General features: G+C 40.9%; 1 protein-coding gene and 1 long non-coding RNA gene across 4 annotated transcripts in view; one reads left to right on the top strand and one right to left on the bottom strand.

Moving 5' to 3' along the window:
- LRRC4C (leucine rich repeat containing 4C) overlaps positions 1 to 19,249 on the bottom strand; it is a 188,091-nt gene extending 168,842 nt beyond the window's left edge. For 2 of the 3 annotated variants that reach the window (XM_062196286.1, XM_062196287.1), the window contains exon 1: positions 18,096 to 19,249. The gene's annotated coding sequence lies outside the window, so the exon portion shown is untranslated. The remainder of the gene's footprint in view (positions 1 to 18,095) is intronic. The other variant, XM_062196288.1, reaches the window with a different exon arrangement.
- LOC133763079 (uncharacterized) lies at positions 19,234 to 22,456 on the top strand. Its single transcript, XR_009866367.1, has 3 exons — positions 19,234 to 19,322; positions 20,387 to 20,532; positions 22,210 to 22,456. It is a non-coding gene; the product is annotated as an uncharacterized LOC133763079 (long non-coding RNA).
- The last annotated feature ends 1,025 nt before the right edge of the window (positions 22,457 to 23,481 follow it).

Below are 23,481 nucleotides of genomic sequence, written 5' to 3'. Positions count from 1 at the left end.
CTTAATTTCGTAGTTAATTAGTGGGAGCAAGTCTGAAATTAAGTGCTTACCCTGTGGAATAGCCACACATGCACAAAAAAGGCAACTGTAATATGGAGGACTTGGCTAGACATTAGAAGGTAAGGAAAGAAATACATTTGACATACATAGGGAGAAAAGACAGAGGGCAAGAAGATGCAAAGAAAGGAAATAAGGCCCATCAGAGAAGGGAACAAGTCATGTCCATTCTTTGTGGCAAAAATAGTCCTGTTACCAGCAAGTAGTTCTGTGAAATGCGGCAGACTCCTAGATAGCTAAAAGGAATATTGGACAGTATCTAAATTCAGAGTGCTCAAAGAAGAGAGCTGACATGCTTAGAGTCTTATGGCCAGAGGGTAGCAGCATCAGCTCTGGAATGCTGTTGCTGACAATGGCATTCAGCAGTGGGAAACAGCAATTACAAAGATGCTGCTGGGGAAGCTAGGGCGACAGGAGCCAGTACTTCCTATTTTACTTACAATCACCTGCTCAAGGATTTTTCCAAGGACTTTAATGTTTATTTCATCTCAATGGCATTATCCTACACTACTGAAGTTGAAGATAGACATGGTGGTCATTCATCATAGATTTATGAGAATACACACACACACACACACAAGCATTTTCAAAAAGTTCATGGTAGATGCAAAGTATGAGAAAGCTATGCATGAATTTGATTTTTTTGCAACAAAATATTTTTTTAAAAATTTGATATAAAATTATACTGAATTAGCAGGCACTATGTAATGTTTTCTCTGTAAGCAAATCCTAAATGTTGAAATTTAACTTTTAATTCCATTTTCCATGAACTTTTTGAAGTATCTCAAATGACATCTTACCAAGTAATAGCATTACAAAAAATTATCTAAAAACACCCTTTACTATCATAGTCATAATTTACTTTTGATAAATGGACTTTTTAATCTCAATGAATGAAAAATAACAGGAGTCAGTATTTTAATTGTACAAATTAATTTTGAGCAACTTATTATATTGTTTCTCCCCCCTATTTGTTATTGCCAACTTCATCATGATATCTGCCAATTTAGTGGATTAACTTTTGGAATCACTGCTGTATATTAGTATAACATTCCAACAGGGGCAGGAGATTGAAAACATTACAACTGATTACACACATTGTAACTTTACTAGGAGAAAAATTTGGGAAAAGGGAATCTCATACATGTGAGCATGTGCCTTGGAAAATCCACATATCATGTTAGTACTACCAAAGAGCAAATGCAAGTAAGTCCCCAGAGAAGATACATCTGAACCCACAGAAGCAGGCTGCTGTAACCAGGGAGCTCCACATCTCAGCTAAGCAAATAGCCAGAGGAAACCTGGAGCTCCTATTTACTGTTCTTGAAATAGCAGCTCTCTAATGGGACTCTACAAGAAATTCAGCAAAAGTTACTTCCCTTCCATTCAAAGATGATGCACTGCTAGGTGAGCTGCATTAATGGAGAAGGTTGCTGTCTCCAAATAGTCTATGAGGCTATCTAGTAGAAAGATTAGTGAAAATCTAATTTTAAACAAAGCAATGTTTTCAGTTAAATTTTTATTTTTTATGAAAAATCGACACTGTGAAACTTGTGAAGCAGAACATTCTTTTCAATTATGAGTTATATATTGAACATCTATCATATGGAAGGCACATAGAAAAGGACCAGAACGGACTGACCTCAAGGAGTTGACTTCAGAGAGCCTTCATGTGAGAACAGGTAAACAATTATTCACAGAGAACAATAGTCTATGTAAAGTGGAGGCCAAGAAATGGAAAACAACATGGCATGGTCACACTGGAACTGGAGGAAGGGCTTAGATACAGAGAGGCCCCCTGGAGGAGAGTCAGGATTCCAGGGTCTGGCATTTTACAGGTAAGGTTATAGGTAAGGGTTTGCAGGTTTGCTGGTAAAAGAACCACACACAAGCAGTGGCTTTAGAAGATAACAACTGGTGATAAAGGTGGATTAGAAAGAGAAGGGCAAATCAGGGCATGGCTATAGTTACCTGGGCCTGATAAGTGCTAAAAGCCTGAATTAGGGTAGGAAAAAGGGCATATTCAGAGATAATAAGAGGTGAGAATAGACTCTGCCTTCTCCCTAAAGGGGCAAGGAGAAAGTTCAAATGTTATAAAATAGTGAGCCACCCACATCTCTTCTATTTGTTTTTAAAAAAGCCAACTAACTTAGAGTCAAGTCACTATATTCTCAGTATAGAAGGTATTGGGTCAAATACAGAGTAGGCAGTGAGGAGACTAACTTTTAGATTTCAAACTATGCCCTGAATCCATAGCATAATGCCTCAGCACCCAGTTATTTCTTCCGCGACTTGAATGGCAGGCAAAGATAAGTAATACATCTCTAGTAGGCCCTTCAGGGAAGTTAATGGGGAAATTCAGGACCCTGAGATAATGTGGTACAGATCAAGTGTGTGTGTGTGGTGTGTGTGTGTGTTTGTGTGTGTGCTATGTACACATATAAGCAAGTATTTGTAGATACTACAATCACATTGTGCTATATCTGCCTTCTCTGCTGTTGTGGTATTTGCACCATAAGCAAAATTAAGTGCAGTATGCTGAAGTACTAAGCAAACTGGGAGCATTGGCTCTTATCTGGCCTAATGCATGGATGAGCTGAAAATGATAACTTTGCTTAACACTTTATTGGGAGTGGCAACAACAGCGCTGTAGAGTTGTATGATCTTCTGTATCTCTCACATATCATTCTGCTGGATATAGAATACAGTCTTAAGAGATACAGAGGAAAGGGCCTGATCTCATTTTTCTATATATGGAGGAGGATATCTTTGATATAATTGAGAGAAGAAGTATGTGGAACAGCCTCATGCAACCCTGGGTTTACAAGTATCATCACATCTTAAGAAAGAAGGCAAGCTGGCATTGTGGCATGGCAGGTTAAGCCTCCGCCTGGGATGCTGGCATTCCATATGGGTGCTGGATTGAGACCCGGTTGCTCTCTTTCTTTCTGTGCTGTGCTCAAATCAGGGTAAGCATATTTATTTTCTCAAACATTTATCATTTCTTTGTGGCAAAAACATTCAAAATAATTTAATTTAGCTTCCCTCTCCACAGATATATCATCATCATGTTTATGAGAAACCTACAAACTTGGCTTGATGATCCATTCTATGCATTCTACATAAGTATGAATTCAGTGTCGCTAATGTTTCCAATATGGAATGTGAAGTCTGAAGACTACAAATGGGATAGTTCCCAGTCTACGACCTTGGTGAGCAACCATATGCTTTGAAGAGAGCCTCTTATTATAGTTGGATTCAAAGCCTAAATAATAGTTTTCTCTACTCTCCCAATGAAGAAGTAAAAGATTCTGAATCACCTTCCCTGGGTTAGCAGAATGAAGAGGCAAGGGACAGACTGTATCACAGCTGTGACCTTTGTAATGACAAATCAGATGAACTCAAATCTGGGCAGAAGTATACCCATGGCTGATGTCAGTGACAAAGAGTGTACGTGTTGGAGCAGGATGAACAACATCTAGTGAACTGTTATTTATGACAGAAGATTCTTTATTAGCACTTTGGTTTCCTCATTTCCAGAAAAGCCAATAGATTCTCTTTACAAAACAAGTACAGGTTCTTAAAAGAGGAGACGAACAATGTAAAAAAAAATGCAGATGCAGTTGTTCCACTAAAATGCTGATAGCTACAACCAGATCATCTGCAGGGGAAAACTCTCCTTAAATGGTTATTAAGGCTTTACTACCTATATACAACATAGTATCATGGAGAAGTACAAACAAAATTATCTCCTGTAGCAAGCTGCAGTTTAAAGCAAAGCAATTTGTCCTTACCATCTCCATTACCAGACACAGGACAGAGATTTATGGTTTACAATTCAGTACTCAATTTCTCTTGTCTCTCAGTGGGCCCTGAATTCCATTTATGGGTGCATTTGACCCTCAACACCACTCCCTTGAAACTAGTGGTGATCCAGAAATAAGCATATGGCCTAAGCTAATCTTGTCAACTTAGACCTCAGAATATGCAACTGGAATGCCAGAAAAATGCTGTGGGCCCTTCCTTTGGATGGCTGAAGGAATGAAAAACAATAGTCTTATAGTAAAAATGATCCATGGAAGAGCATTTACACCCATATAATTACAAAGAAAATAAAGTAGAAGCCTCTGATATTGTAAAAATATGAATCAAACTACACCTGAACTCCACATATTTCAGGACTTCTAAGTTACATATAACTAAATTTATTTTTTGCATACTCTCATTAGACTTTTCCCTTTTGTTTCTAACCTCACAAAGATGAGATATATTGAAGATATCCGCCCCTCTCACGAAAACATTCTAATATGGATGGATGACAATCATCTACCTAAAGAAATCCAGAAATATTTTATTAATCCTAAAAATTCTGCTTTCTTAACTATAGTGCTATGTAGAAAGCATCAGGAATTTCACTATTCCAAATTCAGAAATTCAACATTTAATGCTACTTTCCCTTTTTCATTAAACAATCTACCCTGAATTAATTTTCACTCCTTTAGTCCTGAAGCATATGCCTATTGATCATTTCACAATATTGTAATAAGAAAATGCATCATGGCTGGCACCACGGTTCACCAGGCTAATCCTCCGCCTGCGGCGCCAGCCACCCGGGTTCTAGTCCTGGTTGGGGCGCCGAATTCTGTCCCAGTTGCTCCTCTTCTAGTCCACCTCTCTGCTGTGGCCTGGGAGGGCAGTGGAGGATGGCCCAAGTCCTTGGGCCCTGTACCCACATGGGAGACCAGGAGGAAGCACCTGGCTCCTGGCTTTGGATAGGCGCAGTGCACCGGCCATTGCAGCCATTTTGGGGGGGGTGAACCAACGGAAGGAAGACCTTTCTCTCTGTCTGTCTCTCTCTTACTATCTAACTCTGCCTGTCAAAAAATGCATCATATTTTTGCAAATAATAACTTGAGTATTTTCATATGTCAAATACTCTGCTAAAAGATTAACATGCATTAATTTCATTATAACTCGGCAAAACACTGGACTCCAGTTACTCCAATGTTGCACATGAGAAAGTTGAGATTCAGCAGGATAAATGAATTGCCCCAAACCAGAGATTTAAGGAGTGGCAGGGCTCATGTTAGTCTAGCTCTTATATTTATTCTTTTATATCATCAACCTTGTGGAATCAGGGGGTGTTACTCTAAGAGAGAGACACAGCATGTGATACATGTGGCTTCTATTACTATATTAATGATGTAGGCTACCTCTAGTATATCAATTTGAGAAAAAGTAAACAGTTCCTCTGTATCTAATGAAAAACAGGTCTCTGATGATTGATTTGGTCCTTAACTACCCACCTTCTCTTTCAGGTGAGCATCTAGGCTTATTTGCAAGGGAGCTTTGACACAAGTGTAACTTCAAAGTCAGTCCTGGGAAAAGATCATCTGGGTGTCAGCACTCACTGGCTGCCTTAAACCCATCACTGATGTTCAAAATCCTTAGTATTTCCTCTCCTCAAACACCTAGGGATGTGCTGTGCCTCAGCCCTGGCTGGACTGAAAGGCCCAGAGGAGCCTTACAATGAACAGTAGCTAGAGAGTGATGGGACTGAAAGCTTTAATACAGACAGAGCCTCTGTCCCTTCTTGGCTGCAACGAACAGCAGCAGGGTTGGACCTGAAGCAATGGCGCTGTGCCGGCAAAGCACTTTGGCACATGCCGGGATATGAAAGGCTCTAATGAGACCCATTTCACAATTCACCGGACACGTGCATTAAGCAGGCAAAGATTTCTTCCTAACATCCCTGCAATATATCCTATGGCCCAGGTCTGCATCAGGGTTTCCCACCAGCACACTAAAGCAGGATCTCTCTTCTTTCCTTGGCAGTAAAATACTTGAAGTGAGAGAGAGCAGCCCAGCTTTAAAGAGACAGGAGACATTTCCAACTGTAGATCTCTCTCAGGATCTACAGGAACCCTCCAGAGACCTGAAATGCATGCTAATCCTTCCACTGGTTAAGAAAGTGGGCTCCTTCATAGTAAAGTCATTGTTCTTTCTAATTGTCAGAGACTGCTGCTGTGCACTTGCCTGGAGCGATCCAATTAACATATCACCACAACACCAACCATTGTAGTATGTTCTGTGTCCTACCAACAAGGGAAAGCCCCAACCCTGCTTCCATCCACAGCTTCCGCCTAATTAGGTCTTTAATATGTAAACAGACAGGGAAAACAGAAACCCAGAGAGAAGACTATATATGTGACTCACTTTCTGCCCAAAATGTGAACTCTTGCACTTGGAATATTTTTTGTTGTTAATGGGGAATGAGTTGAAGGAAGTGAGAACAAAAGAAACGACCTAGGGAGGAGAGAAGGGATGGTGAGGTAAGGAGGAAGGATGAAGTAGATAGAGAAGGATGGAGGGAGGGTGAGAAGCAGAGGGAAAGACTGCTTGCTGCTTTGGGGAATTGAAAAACATGTAACTTCTGCTGGAAACTATTGCCATGGCAACGTTCAAACAATACAGAGAAAGCCTTCATAGTTCCATTCTTGCCTTCCTGAATACCACTGTGTAGATGTTAACTCTTTTAAGGTGGCTTCTGACTTTCAGCCTTTTTAGTTCATAGAAATCAGAGTTCTCTGGATCCTTCCCCACAATGCATTTGAATTCATTCACCGCCCCAACACACTCACACACACACACACACGCACACAGAGAGACTCTGGTCCCTGCAGAGGTGATTCTCTCTAGAGATCAGCTAACTAAGCTATCAGCATTCTCTCTGCCCAGATTAGAACAGCTGGGGTTAGAGAATCCCTATCTCCTAAGGTTATAAAAGGCAGCACACTCTGAGATCTGGCTCAGATTCAACTGTAAACCACTCAAGAGAAAAACATCTTTACATTTTCAAATGTCAGGCATCTTTTTTGGAAATGCCTATCTTAGTTATTGAAGTCTGTACCATCATTATCCAGCCATTAGTTCAAAGAAAACATGTCTATTATCTGGAAAATGCATTCCTTAGTACTACAGTCCTTAGACTAACAGACAAACAAGCACATTATACAAACGATTAGCTGAATTGACAGTAGGCTATCTATTAAAGCAACACAGATAAATCAACTAACTTGTCCTAGGCAGGATTACATCTACAGTAGATGATTTTAATAATTAGGAGATTCTGTTAGTCATTACAAAAAAACACATTGTATCTTTGTTTAGTGTGAACTTTTCCTACATCCTCTCATATCTGCTTTAGCAACAAATATAGAAGTATGAGGGGATCTTCAAAAAGTTCATGGAAACTGCATAGTACGAAAAAACCATGCATAAGTTAAAAAATGTTTTTCACAAAAGTAAACATATTTTAACTCCTGTTTTTTCCACATCCCTTCTGAAGTGTCCTTGTGTAATTGTATGGCTAAATTCTGACACATTCTGAAAATTGATGGGATAAATCAGATGCCCCTCCAAAAAAGCATTTTCTCAACAGTTTATAGTTTGGCAAGTAACAGGGACCTATCTCATGGCTGGCCTTCCTAAATAAATCTTCCCTTGCACAAATTCCCAAATGTCTTGAGGTTTACCATAAAAAATGTAGTAGTGAAGACATAATTGCTTTGGAAGTTCTGGGACTAAAACTTCTTGAGAGGATTTAAAGGGATAGCTAGATTTTAGCACTGGGGAACATTACATTAATGCTTTGTCATCTACTATTACTATTCATAGAGATTAATATTAGCAATCTTACCTAAAAGTAAAGGAAAAAATCAAGGAACAAAGGACCAAATTGAAAACAAATACTCAACATCTTCAAGATCTTCAAAATTTGCAGAATAAAATTAAACCAAAATTATATACCTTACCATTAGTGATATTCTCATCTATTCCTGCTGCTCCTCAGCAGAGAAAGGAGAAAGTATTGTTCTGAAGTATGAAGCCAGAGCAACGATACCTGAGAACATACACCTCACCCCCACAAAACCAGGTGCTTGTATGTTGTGAAAAATGACTGCAGCTCACCATTTTTTTAAAAATCAAGCCCATTTTCACTAAGAAGATGTCTTTTTCATCTCTTCTTCCATGATTTCACTTACGGGCGTTATGCAAACTTAAAAGTCATAGTTTTTTTCTGATAGTTATTCATGAGTAGAAAGGCTAACTTCCTACAACTGTGAGGCTTGTTCAGTGCATAACTCTAAGGGTCACCAGTACCCATGAGCACTGGATATTGCAAAACCTACAGTAAGACTATTTGTAGCTATAAAATAGAGCACAAAATTAGCACCAAAACATGTTTACATAACTATTTTAGTAAATGGATCTGGAATCATAGTTATTCTGAATATTTCAAAGAGCCAACCAGAAATCATATATGAATTCATGAAATGGCAAAAGTTAGTTAAAGCACCTTTGCTTTTGGCTCAGTTTATACCAACTCATGTGAACAGAGCTCATCTAGTAGATTTCAAGAAGTAATGATTGGCAGATACATGTGTTTGGTAAAAATGAATAAACAAATTGTGATCTATATATTAAGCAAAATAGATTTGAAACATGGATCCCTAGAGGAAAAAAAAACAATAAAAGTTTATCTTAATGGTAAAAATACTGGGCAAACAATGGCCTACATCAGAACATGAATTCAAGGACTCCCTTTACTCTAAAGATATGTTAGATCAATCCACTTGTTTATTGGTTTTACCAAAAGACACTGAAAACTATATGCTGTTAGATGCCAAAAAATGATAAATAAGATAAATACATAACCTGAAAGAAGTTGCAATCTCACAACTAGCATGTCTCAACCAAATAAACTGATATGTTATAACAATGATGGGAGCTATCACATGTGTATGTTTACAGAGGAGAGGGAGTCTCATTGGGGATGGACAGAGATTTTACTAGAGGTGGTAAGTTATTTTGAGACTCGACATATAAAGAATAAATCCTAGGCTAATGAGTGGCACTCACAAAGTTTGAGTACAAAGTAGCTTGGCACATCTCTAATAATGTAAAACATGTTACATAGAAGGTACACAAGATGGGTATGAAAAAGGCGATCAGGTGTATTGTCAAGAGAAGAGTTTGGAGTTTTTGTTAAAACTATAGAATACAGAGAAGAGAATGTTCAGCTTTATTTCATTGGATGCTATTTCTGAAGGAAGAATGAATAATGGATTACGTTAAAGAAAAGTTGATGTCATCAGAAAGACTAGTTGGAAATATCCAGGAGGTAAACAATGGAATCTGGACTGAGACACTGGCAGCGCCGGCAGAAGCTAAGCTTAAGATGTAGTGAGTAGGCAGCGCCAGTGTTCTGGTGTAGTGGATAAAGCTGCCGCCTACAGGAATTTGAGTCCATTTCCAGTCCGGCTCCCTGCTAATGTGCCTGGGAAAGCAGCGAAAGATGATCCAAGTCCTTGAGCCCCTGCACCCAAGAAGGAAATCTAGAGGAAGCTCCTGGCTCCTGGCCCAGATCTGGCACTTGGGACCATTTGGGGTGTGAACCAGTAGAGAAATGCTCTCTCTATATATATATCTCTCTCTCCTGTCCCCTCCCCTCCCATCCCAACCCTTCTCCTCCTCCTGCCCCATAACTCTGATTTTCAAATACATAAATATTAAAAAAAGATAGTAAGTGTATTGGATTTGATCACTGATTTCATAGGGAGATTAAAGAGATATGGATATCATTAGAAACTGTAAATGTTTGCCGGTGCTGTGGCTCACTTGGCTAATCTTCCGCCTGCATCGCCTGCACCCCGGGTTCTAGTCCTGGTTGGGGTGCCAGGTACTAGTCCCGGTTGCTCCTCTTCCAGTCCAGCTCTCTACTGTGGCCCGGGAGGGCAGTGGAGGATGGCCCAAGTGCTTGGGTCCCTGCACCCACATGGGAGACCAGGAAGATGCACCCAGATCCTGGCTTCGGATAGGCACAGCGCCGGCCGTGGCGGCCATTGGGGGAGTGAACCAACGGAAGGAAGACATTTCTCTCTGTCTCTCTCTCACTGTCTATAACTCTACCTGTCAAATTAAAAAAAAAAAAAAAGGAAACTGTAAATGCTTTAGATTTCTGGAGGGAAAATAATCAATTACAGATGGTGTTAAGATTGCAAAGAAAAAAAAAAGTTTGCAAAGCCTGTGGGAGGCCCAGGTAGTAAGCAAGATCTTAGTGGTGATGGAGATTTAAGAGTCATGAACTATACAAGGTAGCTAGGATTGGTGTCTCATCTCAAAACAATCTGACATCTCAGGAATGCAGAGACAGGGAATAGAAGAGACTCAAGGAGGCACCCTTATGATTGAAGGAACGGAGCAGGAAAAAGGAGAAGGATGAAGTGAAACAAATCAAGTGATTGGTGAGCTTTGCCTCAAATCCCTGGGAGAGTTCCAGGAAGCCAGATGAGGGCAACAGAATCAAGTCCTACAGACAGATCCAATATGAAGAAGGTGTTGATGCCCACAATTAGCATCCCACCCGGATTGCAACTAAACTCCAAATTTACTATTAGCATTGATTTGTTCTTCTCCCATACAATTCTGAATTTCAAAATGATCTCACAGCATTTTCCAAAGACATTCTGTCCACTACATATACTGAGTGAGTCAGAAGTTTTTTTTCCCAAGTATTTCCTAAAAGTTACCCCTTCCTTCCTTAAGGACACACTTATATATTACTGAGGACTGACAAACAATTAAGCAAAATATATGTTACCTATGCAACTGGAGAGTTTCCTTTTGGAAAACAACATAAAGGGAAATTGCACACATCTCAATCTCAATTAAAATGTTCAAATCAAGTGCCAGGTTATATATAAGTTACCAAGTCAACAATTTTCGGCTTACTGCTTCTAATCTAAGGATCTGGAGCCAGGAGATATATAGCTTTTATTTTGACTTCCAGCATTTAGTTGCTGCATTACCTAAGACAAATTATTTAGCCTCTTTGTCCTCTGTGGCCTAAGTGAAGATGAATGAAAAAATGTATTTTATGTTCTCATAGTGTCCATTTCATATAAATGTCCAGTATATAGGAGCTACTATAGTTATTATTAAATTATACCCATAAGCCACATAAGTTTTTTTTTTTTTTTCTTGGACAGGTAGAGTGGACAGTGAGAGAGAGAGACAGAGAGAAAGGTCTTCCTTTGCCATTGGTTCACCCTCCAATGGCCGCCACGGCAGTGCACTGCGGCTGGCACATCGTGCTGATCTGAAGGCAGGAGCCAGGTGTTTCTCCTGGTCTCCCATGCAGGTGCAGGGCCCAAGCACTTGGGCCATCCTCCATTGCACTCCCGGGCCACAGCAGAGAGCTGGCCTGGAAGAGGGGCAACCGGGACAGAGTCCGGCGCCCGGACTGGGACTAGAACCCGGTGTGCTGGCGCCGCAGGTGAAGGATTAGCCTATTGAACCGTGGCACCGGACACCACATAAGTTTTTGAAAGCTCCCTTAAGTATTGTTTTTTTTTTTTTTAAATGACTCCCTTATCTTTTTTTTTAATTAATTTATTTTTTTAAACTTATTTATTTATTTATTTATTTGACAGGCAGAGTGGATAGTGAGAGAGAGACAGAGAGAAAGGTCTTCCTTTTTGCCGTTGGTTCACCCTCCAATGGCCGCTGCGGCTGGCGCACCACGCTGATCCGAAGCCAGGAGCCAGGTGCTTCTCCTGGTCTCCCATGGGGTGCAGGGCCCAAGGACTTGGGCCATCCTCCACTGCACTCCCGGGCCACAGCAGAGAGCTGGCCTGGAAGAGGGGCAACCGGGACAGAATCCGGCGCCCCGACCGGGACTAGAACCCAGCACAGGCGGAGGATTAGCCTGTTAAGCCACAGCGCCGGCCAGCTCCCTTAAGTATTATAAGTTGCCATAAATCTATGCCAAAATTGAACTAAAATATATCAACCATATTTAAGTTTTTCATTGATTTTAAACTTTGTTATGAATTTGACTGGCATTAGAATACACCAAAAACAAAATTACCAACATTGGTAGCAATGTTGGAAAAAAAATCATGTATATACACAGTAAATGTAAAGCAAAATGTTCACAAATTATCAAATATTCCCATTACTATAGAAAATAACCAGGGGCTAGCACCGTAGCTCACTTGGTTAATCCTCCGCCTGCGGTGCCAGCATCCCATGTGGGCACCAGGTTCTAGTCCCAGTTGCTCCTCTTTCAGTCCAGCTCACTGCTGTGGCCCGGGAGCGCCATGGAGGATGGTTCAGGTGCTTGGGCCCCTGCACACACATGGGAGACGAGGAAGAAGCACCTGGCTCCTGGCTTTGGATTGGCATAGCTCCAGCTGTAGTGGCGATTTGGGGATTGAACCAACAGAAGGAAGGCCTTTTTGTCTCTCTCTCTCTCTCTCTCACTGTCTATAACTCTACCTGTCAAATATATATATATATATATACATATATATATATATATATATATTTCAAGGAAAAGAAAGCAAACTAGCACTGATTAACTACCAATTATGTGGTAAATACTTGGACATCTTAATGTTCCCAACATAATTGCCAAAAAACTAAAATAAAAAAGATCTCCGGGGTGTTTTTTTTTTTTTTTCTTTTTTTTTTTTCGGACAGGCAGAGTTAGACAGTGAGAGAGAGAGACAGAAGATCTCCAGTTTTACAGTTGAGGAAATTGAGTCTTAGCAAGGTTAACTGGCCAATTTAGGATCCCCCACTAACAGGTAGTGACATAAAATTAGAATGCAATGTTTGTCCATTTAATATGTCACAATATTTTCTGCATAAACCCTTTAGGCATTCCCTTCACCTTTTAAGCCTCATATCTGCCATTGTAACATTTAATTCTGCATTTCTCACATAATACTATGTTCTAGCTCTCCACATTTTCATAACTATTTCCCTGACATTATGATAATATTTTTAATTCCTAGGAATCATGAATGCCTAAGTACTCAATTATGAACTCTGGATCCTGGGATCTTAGAGGTTGAAGGAACATTATTTTTCACTTTCATTTAACAGAGGAGAACTTAAAAGGTGAGGTCCCTTATACAAAATATCAGAGTCCATTAATGACAACACCAAAAGTAAAAAAAAAAAAAAAAGCATACTGTGTCATTTCAATTTCAGACCTCAGTGTTTCTAACATGAGGAAGCTACTTAATGATGTTTTGTCTATTTAACTGTGGAGTAAGTATATTCACTGGTATTTCTCATTAAGCTTCTGAAGATTCCTGAAGGCCAAACTTCTTGTATATACTCTGTACCCTGGTGTGCCTGATGTGTGCCTCTGAAGTATGTGCATGCACGCAGGCTTGCACATGCATTTGAATCCTTTGCAGAGCGTCTCTTAAACTATGTTCAGTTATTCCTTGGAGGAATATTGATGGTAGGCATGTTCTCCTCAGGTGTTCTTTCAGATGGTGATGCTATGCCAAAGAACAGAATAAGGTCCTTGACCTCAGAGAGTGCTATAAGCACATTGCTTCAGCTGCAAGATCTGCCTAACCAAAATTTATATTTCTCCAGAGAAATCACTTTAAAGAAAGATGTGGCACATTCTTGAACCCTTTGAAAAGCTTCCTCACCAATCGTTTCTTTGTGTGTTATAAAGCATTTGACAATCCCACCAAAGTTTACATGAAAACACAGTATATTTTCTACAACTCACAAACTTTTATCTAATGTGTACTGAAGCAAGGACATTCACAAAGGCACTTCTGAATGTTTAAAAGCTGTGATACCTCACCAAAAATGATATCAATTTACATACTATTAAAAACTTAATCTATGCATTTCTCTGTTTTGAAATTATGCCGATGTGAACTTGGATTAACACCTTCTCTTCAACAGAGACCATATCTGTTTTCTCTGCACCGTGCATTACCTAAACTAAAACTGGACACAATCAATCTCAATGTGTAGTTATTGAATACTTGCAGTGTATGACGTACACAATCTGATTTCATCCTCATGGAAGGCATGCCCAGGCAAATGTTTTCTCTTTCTCTCTCTCTAACAGATAATCAAATAGGCACAGAGAGGTTAAATGTCACATGTTATACATGTGGCCCATTGGGAAGCTGAGTATTTTCATTCACTGAGATTGCTGGAGACCAAATATTATGTAATTTATTGGTTATCTTTAAAAAGCAGGCAAAAAAATAAAATTTCAAATGGTTAAATCGTCCATAAGAGAAAATTTTCATCTCTTTATCTTAAGGAAAGAGAAAATGATCAACTTTAAATGTGTTTCTAAATTTGGTACAAATTTCAAAAGTTTTCAATTAAAAACATATATATATATATACATATATATATATATATATAAATCCAATCGTCAGCTCACAGGCCTGATTATATTATTATCCATAGATACGACATCAAGAATAACAGTAATTACAACAGGGTTGCTTTTTCCTTTTGGAGAGAAGAGGTCTTCAGAAGCACATTGAGGAAATGGACAAAGCGCAGAGCTAGTAGAGCAGAGAGTGAAATGATGAACAGTGACCACAATGGGTTGTCTCAGGAAACCACTGACAAATTGGTGTTGGAGGATTTGCACATACAAACAATAAGAATTGGTATCTCTGCATTAAATAATTCTTGTTCCCCCACATTTTATTGAATCTTTAAATGTCCCAGAAAACAAAGGTATTGTTTAACCAGCATAGAACTATTTACGAGAAATGTGAATATAGGCTGTGGACTCCAGGGATTTGATATAACTAAAGGAATTTTATACCATCTATTTAAATTATATAGTTGTACAGACATTTTTTTGTTTTATACATCCCAGGTCCAGACTATGTAATATGTAACTGAAATGATACATCTCAAATATAAGAGCTATCTTATACAATTTTTGGACCAAAAGTGCACGTGATACAATAACAGGATTATTTTCTCCCAACTTCCCATTTAAGCATTATTTTTGCTGAGATTTTTTTTTTCTGTATTCCTAGGAGAAATTTGTGATTGACAATTGCTAGTTGAAATAGCAATTTATGCTTAACTGATGTATTGCAAACAATCTGTCCTGATAAGATCTCAAAAGAGGAATTTAACAACTACTTTAAGGTCAGCTGCACAATCCCTAGTCCTCTAGTGCAGCCACAAGAACTGTGAAACTGCTTGGTATTCATTATCAGGCAGTTATTCCAAATTAATCCAAGGATAACCATAATGAACAGTCATCCTTGGTGGGCTTATAATGCTTGGGGCTTTGCATGACTTTACTTTCTACTCCCAAAAGACTTCAGTAAGTTAGAAAGCATCATTCCCATCCCACAGACATGAACACTGAGGGCCAAGGACATTCAAAGTATTGCCAGAACAGTACAACTATTAATGAGAAGTGGAACATACTTGACAAGGTAACATCAGAATACATAAAATCCAGCAGCCTCTGGGCCTGTGGTCCCCAGCCTAAGCCTCGTAATACAACTACCTACTCATAAATGATACTCACTGGGTACCAACTTTGGCCCTGCCTGAAGGCAAAATACGTCGGTTTGTAGCACTCCCATGGCCACAATCCTTTCAGCTGCCCCCACACACCTCACCTGAAGAGCAGGGCCAACTCTGACAGCCAAACCAAAGGAGCTGAAACCCACATTGGGCTGTGCCTTCCTAACTGTAGTGCTGATGGAGTGATCTACCAGCATGGAAAATGACGACATCCTTAGATGCCCCATCATCTCCAGACTTGAACACATGGGAGTGGAGGTGTGTGGGAGGATACATTCAGCCTACAATTTTAAATAGATTCTCTCTCCCTCCTCTCATCTCTTCTTTCCCTCTCTCTCTCAGGAAAGTTTGTGTGTGTGCATGTGTGCGTGTGTGTGTGTGTGTGTGAGAGAGAGAGAGAGAGAGAGAGACAGAGACAGAGACAAAGAGACAGAGAGAGAGGCACAGAGCAGGGCTGACACTAACAAGAAGAGGAATGCTCTTTGAGGTTGAAATGGAATAGTATTGAAGAAAACGAATGTGAAACAAAAAAGAAAAAGACAAAGGAAAACAAAACAAAACAAAACCTCCCTCAATAAGCAGGCACAACATAATTGCAAGGTTGGGTTTTGCATGTGAAACCTAGAGCTGAACTATGAAGCAAAAAAAAAAAAAATCAAAGAACATTTTTGTCTTCCTACTTTTTTCCCCCAGTAGTGCTAAGCTGCAGCTGAGCAGGATTGTAATATCACTTTAGTTATGCCATGACCACGATAGGTGACTTAACCCTCATGGAAAATAAAACAGACAAGAAAGCAAACAGACACACAGCAGAGAAACATAAGATATATAGAATCCTATAGAGAGTTCAGAAAAAAAAAGAAAGAAAGAAATCCTGCGCAATTGTTCTCATAGTTTGGTCCATTTATTGTCTGATCTATGTCCCCCACAGGAAACATGTGTCAAGAAAAATAAATTAGCAAAGTGCTCAGCTGTAGGCTAGTTTAGTTAACGAGTAATGAAAAGGAGAGGAACAGATGATGTGAATGAAAGAAAGGACCCAGATGCTTTCAGCTGGTGCTTCTGGTTTCCATTATCACTTCTCTAATATGAGCCGAACTCCATAGTTCTTTAATGACACTCTCGGGAACACCACTCACAGGATTAGAAGGGACCCAGGAGACTGCTGGCTTTTTCTGTTTCTTCAGTCTCCTTTGGGATATGTCCAGTTGTGGATCTTTATGCGAATGAAAGAGAGGAGGAGGGGGAAGGGAATGAAAGGAATGTTGGAGTTCACAGCCCTGGAGTTCTGAACAGGCTGAAGTTTATTTCCAGTTCTCAGAACCACAGAAGTCTTCCTCTGACCCTTCTTCATGAAAAATGGCAGCCAGGGGACAGAAGTAGCCATGCAACCTATGGCTGATCCCTGTCCAGTTTGGATACCAAACTGACTTTTGTCTGTTGTTCTGAGGCTCCTGTGAGTCACCTGTCTCGTATCATTTGGCCATGAACCAGAGTTATAGCTTCTGTAGGCCTCAGTTTCCTCTTTTATTGGCATAAGCTCTCTGAGGAGTCTTCCGGCTCTAAAGTTATATGAGTCTATGATTCTGACACAAGGCCCCAGAGAGAAATAGGGAAGGGTGAGGAGGAAAAGTCCTATAAAAAACGCCAACTCCATGACTCTGGCAGCTCTGAGGAGAGGGGGGAGGTGACCCTATAGGACCCCGGGATCTCGAAGCATTTTCAACCTTCTCTTTTTCTTGTTTCTTTATTGGCCTCCTTATCCCAAGACAAAGCTGTCACATGACATACACTGGTGCTCAGCACACAGACCACTCCTTCAGCTTCTTGTCCTAAGTTACCACAGAACACTGTGTTTCTGCCTTTCTCTCAATAGCCATGTCTTAGTAATGTTCAGAAGATCTCCAGCAAAACCCAAGCCCTCTGCCATCTATGCACAGCGTTCTGTGTTACCCAAAGAAGTTGTAAGACTGAACAGGGTAAGGTTGAAGAAAAGTGAGTCTTAGCACTGGTGGGAATCAATGGAATCCGAAGACCACATTTGAACGTGTGTATGCAAGAGACTGTGGAAAGTGCAGTCACCACTCTCCACCAGCTTCCTCCCCCATACCTCTTCTCCCTCCCACAAACCACCCACCAGCTAGGAGCACCCTATCACCTGCCCGATTTATTTTCCTATTTTTTGTTAATACATTCTGCTCATCTGCAATGTCAGATTAGATAATGAAATTTTAAATCGGGTCCCTTTGATTTCCAAGAGCTACATATTTGTGCATCCAACTCTGGAGCCACCATGCAACTTAAATACATTCTAGAGTGTCAGTCACACAGCACGGGCACCCCATACTGCAGCGCCTTTCTTGGGGAGATTTTTTTCCCCTGGTGAACATTTGCAAAGGCGTTTGCCCAGGATGCAGACAACCTGCATCATTATAGCAAACTGGTTTGTCCCTGAGCACTGCCTGATGGAGCAAATGCGTGGGCCACCCCCTCCTCCCCCATACTTATTTTCTAGCCACCAACAGCCAGGTCTTCAAAAAAATCACACGAACAGAAGAGAGAGGACAAAGGGACCAAGAACACTAAATTAATGGAAATTTTCTCCATAAATAAATAAGAAAATAAATATCACTCACTGTATTTCAGACTGATCACAGCAACATCCAGATGGAAATCCAGGTGGTTAAGAACAAGAGAAAATGCATGATCTTGACACCAAAAAGGGAAAAAAAAAATCCCAACAAACCAAAAAAGAGGTTGATGAAGAAAAACCCAACTGTAATTATCCGTCAGTTTTAGTCAACATAGGCACATATCCAACTGTGCTCTGCTGGTTTCTCTCCCCCAATCAATGCCTCATTCTGCCGCGGTCAACTTTTCTTCTCTGAAATTTCTTTGCAGATGTATTATTAATTTCCTCTCCTCTTGTGGGAAATTCAAAAGAGAAAAGAAAACACCACCTTCTCAGGTCTTTTACTTTCCTAAAAAAAGCCCCAAACTTTTCATTCCAAAAATACCTCCTGGGCTTACTTTCTCCCTTACAGAGAAAAACGAACATACTTTTTCTTTGTGGATCCGCGGGTCTCCATTTCCAATCATCCTTTGGGGGCGGGAGGGGGCAGATGTTTTATTATTTATGGATGTCAGAACACATCAACCCCTGAAGGTCTGACACTGGTTTATTTCATTTTTGAGCGCTCCCTCTGCGCGCACACACACACATTTGTGTTACGATCCAGGTCTCGCAAGAAAAAGCTCCGTTGTTCCTTCTCTGTAGCACCATCATAGGATCCGCTGCGTTCGGCTCCCAGAGAGAGCGGCGTCCCGCATCCTTCATGTTGGCGAGGCACCCAACAGCCGCCGCCACCACCACCACCAGAGAAAAAAAAAAAAAAAAGAAATAAAAAAAAAAAAAGAAAAAAGTCTCCTTTTACATCGTCGATGCCGGCCCCCGTCCCCTCCCCCTTCGAAGAATTTTGGGGGGGGGGGATCAACTCCCCCCACTCGTCACCCTTCCGGCCGGCCGCTCAGCCAAAGATCTGATTAGATTTCTCATCACAACCCAGTGCGCAATCGGGTTTTTTTTGGTTTCAGCCACCTCTCCCCTCCAAACTCCCGGCTATATCCTGTCTCCTTCCCTCCGCCGCCTCTGCAATTTCATAATCTCACGTTAAACGGAGTGCGGGGGGCGGAGGCGGGCGAGGGGGCGGAGGTAGTGTCAGCTGTCATGAAGAAAACCCGTTCCTCCCGCCGCCGCCGCCGCGACTTTTCTTCTTCTTCTTCTTCTTCTTCAAGGTTTCAGGCTGGGGGGCCGGCAGCCCTCGGTCCCCGCCCCCACCCCGCGCCCGGCGCAGACCCTCCAGGTGCAGCCGAACTCCGCGCTCGCGGCCAGGTCACGGGGCGGACGCGCGCTGCGGTCTCTCGCCGGCGGCGGCCCCAGCCAGCCCCCGCTTCCCCTTCTCCATCAGCGGGCAGCGGATCCCGGGCTGCGCTGGGCTGAGGGGTTGGGGGTGGCGAGGGTCTCGGCGAGGAGGCAGGAGTTCAGGGCGGGCTTTTATTTCAGATGGGGGAGGACCGAGTGGTGGGACCGACGGGGCGTGAGGCAAATTTCCCAGAACAATAAATGGGGGGGTGGGGGGGGAACGAAAGGGTTTTTTTTTTTTTTCCTCCCCTAAATCCCTAATCGCTGGCTCCTCTCCTCCTTCTCCAATGCCACTGCAGCTCTGATCTCATTTCCAGCTGCGCGGGGTACATCTTGGAGCCACAAGTTGGTTCCTCTCGGCGCAGCCCTTCCCGACGCCGGCTGGTCCTCCGCGAGGAGACGCATTCCGGGGCGCGCAGCTGCTCCGCGCGGTCCTTAGCGCCATCGCCCTGGCTCGCGGTCCCCTGCGCGGTAGCAACCCCAGTCCCCTTCCATCCACTTTGGCTGGAACTCTCTTCCTCCCCCCTCCTTCGCCTGTCTTCCCTTCCTTTTCCCCCAAATAAATAAACGGGTTCTCTCGGCCGGCGGCAGTTCCTGTCAGTCTAAGCCTTGCCCTCCACCAACGCCACGTCCCGATGTCGAGCGCTATAGCTCCCCAAAGCTCTTCCCGGACTGCGGTCCCCTTCTCTCCGCTGCCCCTCTTTCCTGCCCCCTTTTCCTTTCCCTTTCTCTGCTTGTGATCAGTAAAATACAATTACCCAATTACCTCCCATCATCTTAGCACTGATTGGTCAATTGCATTAACACTTGAAGTCAGGGAAGAGGGGATTGGAGCCTCTGAGATGTGGCACTGCTGCCACCTGGAGGAACGTTCCTGAACAGCTGCATTTCAAAGCAACCCCCACACTTGGAAGTTAGTTATCAGGGTATCAGGCGAAGGAATTCAGGTTGTGTGGGAGAAGCCTTTTTTTTTTTTTTTTGAAAAGCCTGCTTGTTTTCATGCAGAAGGCCGGGATTTTTGAGCTATAAAGAGAAAGGCATTGAAATCAAGTCACCGCCAGGATTCGAAATTATCACCAAACACCCAAAGCTGTTGCTTTCAGATTGAGGGTAAGAGCCTCTCCCTGCCAGTCAAGCAGGCTGTTCCCAAGGTAAGGATTAACAAGGTAGTTTATGACTTAGAAAAGGCTCATCAGAAAGAATCTGGAGCAGCTCAAAAGCTCCCGGGGTGGGAGCCTGTGGTCGTGCAGAATAATCTCACCCGGAGGAAGCAACCGTAAACACGAGATAGGAGCCTTCAGCCCATGCAGTGTTGCAGTAAATTGGCCTGTTCAGTTTGTACAAGACATCCAGGACAGCTTGACAACTCAATTCCAACATCGTTCACTCCTGGATGTGGGATTTTCCATCAACGCATGCTAGGGGACTTGTTGGCATATTTCAGCTTCACTGGGTCTCCCCAGAAGGAGGGAATGGGCCTCCCAAATAATAGCATTAACATTACACTTTCTCTACTTTGTAATCGTTGTAAGATCCTTTCTATAAGTTATAGCTATCTGTTTTATGCCACTCAAGTAAATATCTCGTGACGTGAAATTAGGAGTGATAACTCAGGCAAGGGTGTGTATATATATATGTATAGTGTGTATATATGTGTATTTATGTGTGTATATATAGAGAGAGAAAGAGGGAGAGAGGAAGAGGGTAAATAAATATTTCATGTTCCATAAGAAATAACACTTATGATTATTTTCCTTTGAGAGAAATCAGAAAATGTACTTGGTTTAAAATTGATTTTAAACGAAGTGGGTAATACATACTGATAATTAGCATCAGGCAAAAAGGAGAAAATTTTTACTAAGGGAACAGGAAAGACATAAAAGTTCATACTAAGTGTTCTTTTTTTTTTTTTTCTCCTTTTCCCTTTATAGTATGTAGATATTTTCATTACTTAGAGTTTTTTAAAATTCACATCTTAAAATCTGGGGGAACACTAAGGACCTGCTCTAATGTGGATCTCATATGTCAGCACCTGCAAGGAGAAAAACCTTATATTGCACATGATTGAGGTTTAATATAATTTTGTCATCTCTTTGGAGAGTGTTGATGTAGTTATGAATCACATCAAATGTGAATTTGTTTAGGAGTAATGTCATTGCTTCTATTTTAAAATGAATGCTGTATTGATTAATCCAAAACATTAGTGGGCAGCTGACTATAACTTTGTTTTTGAAGCTCTTCTTTTTTTATGCCAATTACAATTTATCAACTAATAAACCATTAAACGTTACATTCACTGGTGAAGATAGCTTCAAAAGAGTCTCTTTGATTCAGATATAAGCTAGAAGTCATTCAGAATGAAAGTTTTTACAGAATTTGACAGCAAGAGAAATGCCAATGATTTTTTTCAAAGCTGATTATTAGCTATCCACTGGACATCTTTCAAACTTTCAGAATGAATTATTTTATCAAATAATACAACAGAAAGGGATCAGTGTCCCTTAGTCAAAAGGAAAGACTTCCCGTTTCTTATTTTCTCAACCAGTAACTATGACAGCTTTTCCCATTTTAGGTACTCTTTCACACTATTAAAACTCCAATCCACCATTTGCCTTCCATTTAGACTTATATTCCTCTAGTACTTGCTGAGCACTATGTGACTTGACCTTTTGATAGATTTCTCATATACATCACCCTATTGAATACTTGAAGCAATCAAGAGACTCAAGAAGACTAGGAAAGTGAAGCTGAAAGTCACATAGCTGGTAATCTACAGCCAAATTTTGAACCCAAATATTTCTATTCCAATTCTTTGTTTCCACTTCTAGGTTTCGGAAGCCTGTGACTCCAGAAAGAGTCATGATTACTGCAGACTGTCGCCAACCAGATCTGATTCCCAGAGCTGTGGGGAAATGGCATTGCCGTTTGTGTCACTGAATGATCTTAATTCAAAGAGAATTGAAATAAGTAGTAAACAAGCTAACTGTAATAAAAATATGCTTGCAAGTTAAATTGTTGGTAATAAGAACATATATAAACATATTTATACAGTAGAGGTTTCCAGTTACTGTCAACAATACAGGGCATGTGTTCAAGTAAAATGCTTCAGAACAACTCTTTTAGAGGAAATTATTCCTTGCTAAGTCATTGGTACATCCCCACACTCCCAATTATCCCCTCTAGTTACCAAAAGCATAGGCAGGGCAAATATCACTGAAATTAGATGACTTAGGAGAAGAGGGGCACAGTACTTAGAAGATAGGTTTATTCTGTGGACACACAGAGTTCTATATCTGTTCTAATCTGATGTAGAGACATTTGGGCAGCAAAACAAAACTATCACACTATTTTACTGTTTGTTGGTGCCTCTTTCTGGTAGAATCTTCTGCAAACAGCAGGGGACAGCATCTTGTAATCAGAAATCCAAGATAGCAAATAGAGTAAGTTGGCTTCAGTAAGTTGGCTTAAAATTAAAGAAAAAGTGGATGTGTCTACTGTGTTTATTAATTAGATTTAACAGACTATAGGCTACTCTCTTGAAGTACAGTACATTCTGTTACAAGTCCTAGAAATAGATGTTACTTTTTACTTTCAAGACTATTAAACAGGGATCAGAGTATCCTGAGGAATATTTGTGTCAAATTTGCATCTATAACGGTGCATCATAACGGTGCATGCACTAACTTCATTAAATTAACTTATTTTTTTGTAAACTACTTTGACATTAAAACACCATAGTAGGAAGAACTTACTACAGGTGTTATACTAGCTACTATTCCAAGGATCTTGTATTTCAGAGCTAGAGGAAGAACTTACTACAGGTGTTATACTAGCTACTATTCCAAGGATCTTGTATTCCAGAGCTAGAGAATCTACTAATCATCATCTGTTCTCTACTTCTTGCTATATAGATGGTGATCCTGAAGTCCAAATAGATTTTCAAGTGTCTGCTTTTTTTCAAGGTATCCCCTCTTTGATAGATCTCCACTAATTCTTCACCCCCTTAGAGTCTTAGTTTCCTGTGTTTTCACACTTTTTAAAATTTGTACTAATAACTAGCATTTAATAAGAGTTTACAAGTGTCAAACACAAATTTATAT

Source organism: Lepus europaeus, chromosome 7 (assembly GCF_033115175.1).
Source record: "Lepus europaeus isolate LE1 chromosome 7, mLepTim1.pri, whole genome shotgun sequence".
In the NCBI taxonomy this organism is placed as follows: domain Eukaryota; kingdom Metazoa; phylum Chordata; class Mammalia; order Lagomorpha; family Leporidae; genus Lepus; species Lepus europaeus.
This window is presented reverse-complemented; position numbering and strand designations above follow the sequence as displayed.